The sequence below is a fragment of the Triticum aestivum genome, chromosome 6A, assembly GCF_018294505.1.
Source record: "Triticum aestivum cultivar Chinese Spring chromosome 6A, IWGSC CS RefSeq v2.1, whole genome shotgun sequence".
Lineage (NCBI taxonomy): Eukaryota > Viridiplantae > Streptophyta > Magnoliopsida > Poales > Poaceae > Triticum > Triticum aestivum.
In genome coordinates, this window is record NC_057809.1 from 567,839,207 (window position 1) to 567,848,737 (window position 9,531).

Below are 9,531 nucleotides of genomic sequence, written 5' to 3' on the forward strand. Positions count from 1 at the left end.
TACGTTTCGTAAAATTTGTCTTATTTCGTACATAATAAAAGAACGTAAGAAAATATGTACTCGCCGTAAAAATATTTTATGTTACGTAAAATTATGAATGTAAAAATATAGTGTAAAACATACATAAAATGTGATTTTTCTGATCTTATAACCTATATTTTTGCTTTTTTATACCAAATGTTACATATTGAATCAATATGCATGTAACTATTTATATTCTAAACGTAATTTATTTAGGAAGCGATCGTAAGATTACCTCGGGTAAAGAATAACTTATTCTGCACACTGAGTGATGAATATATATATGATGAAGCTGGGACGGATTCGGTCAGCGATGTTGAGATTCACTCACAAGATCGATCACATCAAATACTCCATGTAAAGAGTTCAAATGTGAAGACGGTATAATAATCCGCTATGATGACAATGATGCAGTTATAATAATAATCTAACATATAAAGCCTGCTAGAGTACCCGCCATTCTAGCGGCATTGCTCGCGCGCGACGTCGTGGTCCACCCGATCGAGCTGCTACAGTTTTTTTTGGCTGCTGGCGCCTGGTAAACCGTCGATTGTTTTGTACATACATGACTGGTACAATAGGTAAATGACGTGTGGGCCTTGTTAACTGTGGGGGTCCAGGAATCAGCTGGTTTTTTGCTTCCTCGTGGTGGAGATGGGTTTCTGGGAGCGAGAGCAGCGATGAAAACCTGGATCGACCGGGGTGAAAAATATCCCGTGCCTTCTCTCCCGTGCTCTCCCCTCCCCCGATCCCTTCCTTCCCTCCCGCCGCGCCGCCGGCTCCATCCTCTTCTTCGCACGCGACGGCCGACGCTGCCTTCTCTCCCCGGCGCTTGAGGTGCAGCAGTGGGGGCGGCAGTTCTCGGTCCAGCCGAGTCGGGCGCAGGTCACCGGCATCACGCGCCGCACACCATGATTCTGGATTGGGCGCAGATCTTCGCGCCGCCACCTCTCCTACTCCTTCTCGTCCTCCTCTCTCTCTCTCCCATGCCGCCACCATTGCAAGGAGCAGGGGAGGGTGGCGACCGAGGATCCCGAGCCCCGGCCCCAGACCCTAGCTGTCGGGGAGCTGGTCTGGGCCAAGACCAAGGGCCGCCACCCGCGCGCCTCCACTCCCCCTCCCAGAATCCCCCCTCGTCTCCTCTCCCCGCCACCACCGTCAACCCCTTCCTCGCCGCCCACGATGCCGACGCCCTCACAAGGGCCAACACCGGCCTTGCCTTCGTTCCCCACAAGTTCCTTGACGCCCTCGGCAGCGTGGCCATCGACGAACCCGCCGTCAGGCTGCTGGACCGCGCCCGGCTTGAGAGCTGGGTCCGGGCGCTCGCCCAGGGATGGGGCCCCAACCGTCCCGGCCGCTACCGGCGCCACACCAAAGGTGAGCTCATCGACAAGATTGACATTGACATGCTGGCCGACGATGGTGCAGCTTCGGAAGAGGAGGATGAGAAGAAAGAGAGGGTGAGAAGAGTCTAATTCTGGTCAAGAGCCCCACCTCCCTTTGATTTGTGTTGGTATATGTGTTTGCTGTTGGTTCTGCTGCTGCCAAGCTTGGCTGCTGCTTGGCCTGACTCTACTTGTGTTGCTAATATGTGCTACTATATGTTGTTGGTTGCCTCCTTATTTGGTTATTTGTGAATCTAGAAACACTGTGTGAGAAGCAAGGATTGAAAAGAAGGCTATGAGCCAATGAGAAGAGCTTCATTTTCAGTTCAGTTTTTTGTAAGAATTGATGAATGACATGGTATATGTTCAGTTGCTAACATTCTCTCTATGGTGTATGCACTTGTCGTTCCTTGCACTAGAGGGAGAGGAAAACTCTCTGTGAGAAGAAAGGATTGAACAGAAGGCTTATGAGCCATTGAGAAAAACTATACTTTTAGTTTTTTATTAAGAATTGATGAAGGATATGTCATATGTTCAGTTCCTTACATTTTTCTATGGTGTATGTACACTGCATTCGAGGGAGAGGACGGCAAGAGTAAGAAAGCCTTGCGGCATGAAGGCAGTAGCACGCAGGGCCAAATCAAGTGCATTGACCTCAATGGCAAGAGACCAGTACCGTCAGGTTCGCTTGACTGCTTGCTAGGTTTCATGCCTTATTCCTTTTCATATAGGAAATATAAAGTGCACATATAGAAGAGCCCATATTGGGCATCCTTTTCTTTTTAGTTTTTGGAATCCTTGGAAAGGGTGTTATATATTTTCATAATTCTTACCACTTATTTATCTTTTTTAGCAGCATAGATTTAAATGTAGTAACAAGTGTTTATGCTTTGCAGCCCGGCATCAAACAATACCCTTAACAAAGCTACACAATGGATGCTATTTGTCATATTTTGACCTATGAATCTGTTTGAATAGATTATACAGGATTGATGTGGTTATCAGATGATTGCAGTCTACCCTAGGGTGAGTTTATCCTTTTGGTTTATGCAGAAATGCTTATTTGGCTTCATGTGTAACATGATTTTTCAACATCTAATATTTTTTCTGCCCAACATGAGTACATGAGAAAGAAGTGCTACTGTTACATTCTATGTATTTTGTCCCACATGAATGATTGAGAAAAACTCTGCTATTGTCATGTCTAAATATTTGAATTTTATGTTGATGTTTTGACCGTGGATGCTAAAACATCACAGTTTGCCTGATAGAGTGAATTACATTATAAAATGAAGTTCCTTCCATCAATTAAATAGCTTTTCTTAATTTGATTTTTCTACTTTGTTAGTACAAAGTTTAGTCACTTATTTTGGGACGGAGGGAGTATATACATATTGCTTATTTGGATGCTTTCGTTTAAAGATTTGCAGAGATCAATGAGGATTCGGGCGGCATGAAGGGGACTGGTGATAGGAAACATGGATCCAAGAAGAAATCAAACAACATGGTGAGTTGTTCTCCCTTTTCAAATTTGAAACCTAGACTAGAGTCGGTCAATTGTAATTTAGTAACATGATTAGGATAGTATAATATTTTGCTACTACCTTGCTGATAGTTTTGCAGGGTAATTCTGTCGGCTATATATGTGTTTATTTTTTATTGTAGTGAGATCACTTATTTTTATTTAGAAAATAGAAACCTGAAGTGTGGCTATAAGAATCTAATAGCAGATGTTCTTCGCATGAACAAGCTGTGTAATGTACCTACTGACTAATAGCATAATCATGACTTGGCTTGCCCGGTTTTACTCTGCGAAGAGTAGTATGTGGTGCTCTAATATTCAACTGTGTTCTTGAATTGGGAATTATGTTTTTATAAAGTGCTTGTGTGTTGGTCTGATGTATATAAGTTAAAGAAAATAAAAAACAGATGGAGGAAGGGAACTTCTTGCTTTTCTTTTCCTTTTGTTTCTCTGTTTGATAATTACTCCCTACGATGAGAAGGTTTACGAATAGAAATGTCCTACTCTTTGATCCCTTTTAGTGTGAGCGGCTCGACGGCAAGCATGACCGTCTGCTCCATGCTTTATTGGTTGTGTCTTTGGCTCCGTGTGCGTTGCGCCACATACGTGTTTGTTGCTTGCGTGCTGCTGCTGTGTGTATGGTGTGTTGGCTTGATGTGTGTGTGGGCGCGCGCACGCACTAGCTAGGTGAGGATCACTGGCTCACTGCTCTCTCTATGTACTCCCTCCATTCCAAAATAGATGACTCAACTTTGTACTAACTTTAATACAAAGTTGAGTTATCTATTTTGGAACGGAGGGAGTAGCTTCTTAGGAGGAAAAATACTTTGCCGCTGGTCTGCATCATGCTTCTAGCATCTTTCCAGGCAGGTAGATGTTTCCAAGATCAAGAGAGAAAAGGTCCTTGCATGCATATACTTTTAGATGACACATGACCAGAAGTCTTTCCTATTAAAATCATGTGGCCTTGTGACACCCCGACCCTTTTCTTCAGAAATTTGTAATGTGTTTACGCATGTCTGTTGTGATGTGCATAGGAGCATGATTTGTTCTGGCACTTTAGGCATTAGCACACCTATAATACAGGTGGCGCGCGTGTGTGTTTGAAGTGTCAGTGCTTGTGTGTAGGAAGTCTAATAGGGTGGGTTTCGATTTCTTTTGACTTTCTGATCAGCCCAATTGGCCTGGGCTGCGTGTAAGCTTTGTCCTGACGAGGAAGCTGACTGTGCATCATCAGTTTAACACCATCAGCTGGATCTTTGAAGCCATCCAACGCTCAACTTTAGTGACTGGTGTAGCGACCCAGGATTTTATCCTAAACTGCTATTAAACTCACAAGAGGGAGCATTTTAATAACAAAAGAACTCTACCATGCTTTCTGATATATACTCCTGCGTATATATATGTTGTACTAGAAGTTCCTATGTTTTAACTATTGCGTACCAGAAAATTGAATTGGCAATGTCTGCATAGATATGATGTATTAAATTATGTTTTGAAAGGGATTTGTTCATTTTCAAAACTAAGGAAGTTGGGTGAGCTTAAAACACCCATTCCTTAGTTCAGTGAACTTTTCTAATTGTATTTTAAATCCACAAGAGGGCAAAATCATTGCTCTTTCCCAGATCATCTAAATCAGATGGGTGGGCTCCAAACTCCCAGTGCCATTTGTCGTTTTTGTGTTTTGATTTTTACTTGAGTGCCTTTGGACCGATGGTACTATGGAGAGGTGACATTAACACCATTGCTGGTTGCTTCTCTCCTGTAGACTACATCTCCTTCTATATGTCAATATATCAACAAAACAAGAGATCTATAATATCATTGTTTATGGAGTTCACAGATTATTGAATATTTTTGCTGCCATGGAATTGTGAGTTTGTGACTATACATTCTTGTGTCCTACATGTGAATTGAAGATATATTGTCTATGTGAATGTAAATATCCAGGTATGTAGGCAAGTCCTAACTTTTATGCACATATTTACCTATGAAATGCATGCAAGCAAATCACATCTTACAGACAATTGACCCCTTATTGGTAAAGGTGATGATTCTTAAATTAACCGGTTGGAGATCGGTAGATAGTCCAGTGTATTGATAACTGGAGTTTAGTGCTCAAAATCCTTCTAACTTCTCTGCTGACTGTATTTTCTAGGCAGCTTTAAGAGAAGAACGAGTAATGTTAGTCATTCTCTGTCATGTATAATAGTACAATACTGGAGATGTGAATGGATAATGTTCATTTAGTACAGTATTAGTAGATGATGATTTCTTTTCTTCGCAGTCAACTCATGTATATCCTGATATGTTCAGTCTATTCCCAAATTAATTCGTAAAGTAGCCTTAACAATTATACCGTCTCTATGTATTAGTACTCTGTTTTCTAGGTTTTTTGTCAGCTGGAAGAAATCAGTTTGTCATAACATGTGAAAATGAGTTTATGTACCTAAGTTGTTGCTTTTATCAGTTAGCAAAGATATTTGTCAAGTAGTAAGTTAGTCATCACAGTGAAGCTTGGCAAAGGGACTTCTGGTGAGGCCTGTAAGGCTGGAAGCACTGTATGTAAGGTGGTACCCTCTGATGGATATTCATTTTTCAACTAATACATGACCACACTAGAGAATATCAAGTTCTAAATATGTACGTGGATGAACTTTAAATACCTGGATGATTATTCCGCATAAACAAAGTCATATTGTCATTTTTTAACACAAGAACAAAGCAGTGTCCCATAACACAAATAGCTACTGTCTGTGTTGTGTAGCAAATTCATTCATTGGTTATGGGGCATCAAGAAGAGCAAACACCAATGGCGGTGAGACATACCTGTTCTAATATAAACATGCCTGTTCCAATATAAACATGCGAAAAGTAGTAAACTTTCACCTTGGTGAGGCACTGTGATCAACGGCCTAGCCCAAGCATGCCATAGATCCTTGTATAAAGCTTCGCTAGAACTCCTTGCACAAAGGATTCATTATGTGAACTAACATGGCAAGTTTACTTTGTAGCATGGTAAATTTAATTTTATAGCATGGTTAAAATGCTATGCTAGGTATATATAGAACAACATTAACACATCATGTGAGGTATGTGATGTCAAGGGTCTAAAAAGACTGGATCCCGTAACTATAGCTTCAGAGCTCCAGTAATTACATAGCATCGGTCTAATTGGTGAAGGAAGCTCATGAAGAGCTTCAATCCAATGCTCGCATAAAACGATGAGGTATGAAACGATGCCATCCTCCATCTCGAGCACACGCTTTGTGAAAAGAAACTTGCGTGATTCCTCGAGCACCACCCTCCTGCGCCGTCGACGAGGAGGTCCCCGGACACGATGAACCTGCCTCGTGTGCTCAAGTTGCCAGTGAGCAGCACATACCCGTCAAGTTCAACATCGGTGGCAATGCTACAGCCTATAGCACAGTTGTTGCAACATGGGTAAGGGAGAGACCACGTCAGGGCTGGGGGGTCTGAAAATTGGGTTCGGCTCCTCTGTTGTACATGTTGTAGAAGGCAAAATCGGCCGTCCGTTATAATCCAATGGTCCTCCTTTCTCTACCTTAATAATTCTATTAATAACTACAAACAGCCCTAATAATAGTCCAAAGAAAAATCCTCTACGCCTGTAGAATTGGCACCAAACTCCTCCTGTCCGTCTTCCTCATTCCTCCTGATACATGACCACTTGTTTACTGAATCAGAAATTCTAACATGACAGAGAGTAAGCACTTCTTTTGTTCTTGGCAAGATAAGCACAATGCATGGAACAACACCTTATCTGAAGGTCACCAAATGGCATGGCTGCCAAGTTCCTCCTATTTCGGAAACTTTTTGAATAGAAATCATATGAGCATTCCAAACTCCATGGGCAAAGACCGACAAAGCAAGTGACCACTAAGTCAAACTATAACTGAAATTAAACTCAACACACGTGCATGTACCACTAATGGCTATTGACGAACCACATTGCTATGAAGAATTAACAGATCATCAAACAACCATATGATGTAGCTTCTGTAATAGGAGAATGAAGAAAGGAGAAAGAAGTTCTAAGTAATAGCAAGTAATTCACCTGCTCCTTCCGTGGGGGGACCATGGCACTAGCTGGCAGGACGTTTCTTGGATTGGATCCGTGAGCTGCAGCTTGTGGAGTTTGGCCGGGCAGGCTGGCAGGGAGGTCCAGCTGCCGCGCCGCCGCCGTCCTGAAAATCATGGGATGCCGGCTGTGTCGTCAGAGGACAACACGGTGACTCCGGTGTGATTTTAACCCTCATCCAGCTGCCACCCTCTTCCTTGTTAAGGTCGCCCGAAGGAGCCTCAAGCTTGTCGTCGTCGTGCTCTTGGAGTACGTGGTCGCCCTGCTCCTAGAGGAGCTCGCCGTCATGGAGCTCCTTCTCCCCGGATCTTGGCCACGAGCCTCCGTCATTCTAGCGGCAGCGGGAGAGGCAGTGGCACACGACCACGGCCATGGCCGGCAGCCACGCTCATCGGACACCGGAGCCATTGGACACTCGCGCGAGCGTCGCGGTCCGCTGCTCGGACAACTATTGGGGAGGCGTCGGAGTACCTGGGTGCGTGGCGAATGCCCGGGGACTCGGCGACCAGCTTCCTGTCAGCGTGGCGCACGGAGACGATGGCAACCCAGGCTAAGAGCAGCTCAGCCGCGAGCCACACAGCCTCGTCCACCTCCTAGGTCGGGACCTCCACGCGAGCGTTGCGGGCCGCCCCTCGAATGGCTTCTGGAAGGCGGCTGTACATGGGCACACGGCGAATCCCGGCGAGTAGTTGGCCGTTGGCGCGGGCAAGTAAATGGCGACGTCCCCGACGAAGAGCAGCCCGGCCAGCTCGCCTCACTCTCCTCTGATTAAGTGATTAGAAATGAAGGATTGGGAAGAAGCAGACGAGCCTGCAGGGAAAGGATAAGGTGCCGATGCAGTCTCCACTCGTTCGGGGCGACACGTACCGAGCGTACGAGAAACGTGGCATGGCAGGGGACCAGTGCGCCAAGATACTCCGTGACGTGGCAGGAGTACATGGTACACGACCAGTGGTAGATAAAGCGTTTGGGAGGAGGAGCTAGGTACCAGACGTTCGGGAGTTAATTTAACCAGTATTACTACATAGACTGGTATTGCATACAGGGATCTACCACTTGCGTGGTAGCATCAATTTACAATATAACCATAAGATTTTATTTCTTGAAATATAGGAGCCTCGCCACCCTGTTCTATTTCATTAATGAAACACGACTTTTACAACATGTAAGATGTCAGAGTGTACATAACTATGAGGAAGATAAAAAATACATTGTGTTAGTTTAACACCGAATTTGAGAAACTAACACCGAATTTGAGAATTTGAGGTGAGGTCACTAAATTGAGCATTTGTTTCCCCATTGAGCAGGTCGGAATTCACAGACATCCAAAAGAAAAGAAAAAGATGATTTTTTTTGAAAAGGGGTTTTATCCTAGCCTCTGCATCAGAAAGATGCATACGGCTCATATTATTAAAAAAATATCCATCAACAAGTCTCTAAGTCTCGAAGTAAGAAAAAAACAAAAGCTCATAAGAGCAAAACAAAAAGCCACAACCGGCTCGCAAATAAAATAGGAGCACTACATGCCTATCCTATTACATGACCGTCATCCAAACCGGTTGAAAATATCCCGAGCTACCATCTCCCATCGGGTAGACGCAGTAATCAAACGCTCACTGGCCTCCGTCGGAGTGAGTAGCGACCACATACGGATCAACACCGTGGCCCTGAAGATAACCTGCAAAAAGTGAACGTTCGTTGATCTGTTAAAAACCAAATCATTTCTGCAGTTCCAGACTGCCCATAATAAAGCACAAATGCCAACACGAATGTGCCTCGCTGTATCTGAGTCAACCCCATCAAGCCACGTTCCAAATCACGTGTTGATGGAAGTAGGCGGATTAATATTAAAAGCAATATGAATCGACCGCCACAGAATCTTAGCCAGCGGACAATCAAGAAAGAGGTGTTTGATAGTTTCGTTATGGTCACAAAATGTACATCTTGCAGAACCCATCCAGTTGCATTTTGCCAGATTATCCTTAGTCAAAATAACTTGTTTATGCACAAACCACATAAACACTTAGATTCGCAAAGGTACCTTAACTTTCCAAACGTGCTTCGAGGAAGGAATGATGCTAGAGTTTATGACATCCAGATACATGGATTTGACCGAGAACACGCTGTTCTTAGTTAGTTTCCAATACAACTGATCTGGCTGCTGAGACAGCTGGACATCCATCAAACATCTTACAAGATGAAGCCAGGCCTCCCAACGATTTCCAACTAGCGTCCTCCGAAAACTAATATTGAGGGGAGTGGATTGTAGCACGGTTGCAACGTAAGCTTCTCTACGTTGAACAACGTTATACAGAGTAGGATATTGAAGTGCAAGGGGAGTCTCCCCAAGCCACGTATCCTCCCAGAACCTCGTATTAGCTCCATTTCCGACTAAGAACCTTGTCCTGTTGAAAAAGAGTGGTTTGACTCTCATCAAGCCTTTCCAAAATGGTGAGTCAGTCGGCCTCACTGTCACCTGGGCCAAGGTTTTAGACTGAAGA

General features: G+C 44.0%; 2 long non-coding RNA genes across 2 annotated transcripts; one reads left to right on the forward strand and one right to left on the reverse strand.

Moving 5' to 3' along the window:
• The first annotated feature begins 733 nt into the window (after positions 1–733).
• LOC123128591 (uncharacterized) lies at positions 734–4,938 on the forward strand. The gene is made up of 2 exons (XR_006463299.1): positions 734–2,432; positions 2,829–4,938. It is a non-coding gene; the product is annotated as an uncharacterized lncRNA (long non-coding RNA).
• Positions 3,043–7,958, reverse strand: LOC123128592 (uncharacterized). Its single transcript, XR_006463300.1, has 2 exons — positions 7,007–7,958; positions 3,043–6,604 (listed from the first exon to the last, which is right to left on the reverse strand). It is a non-coding gene; the product is annotated as an uncharacterized lncRNA (long non-coding RNA).
• Positions 7,959–9,531: the final 1,573 nt, after the last annotated feature.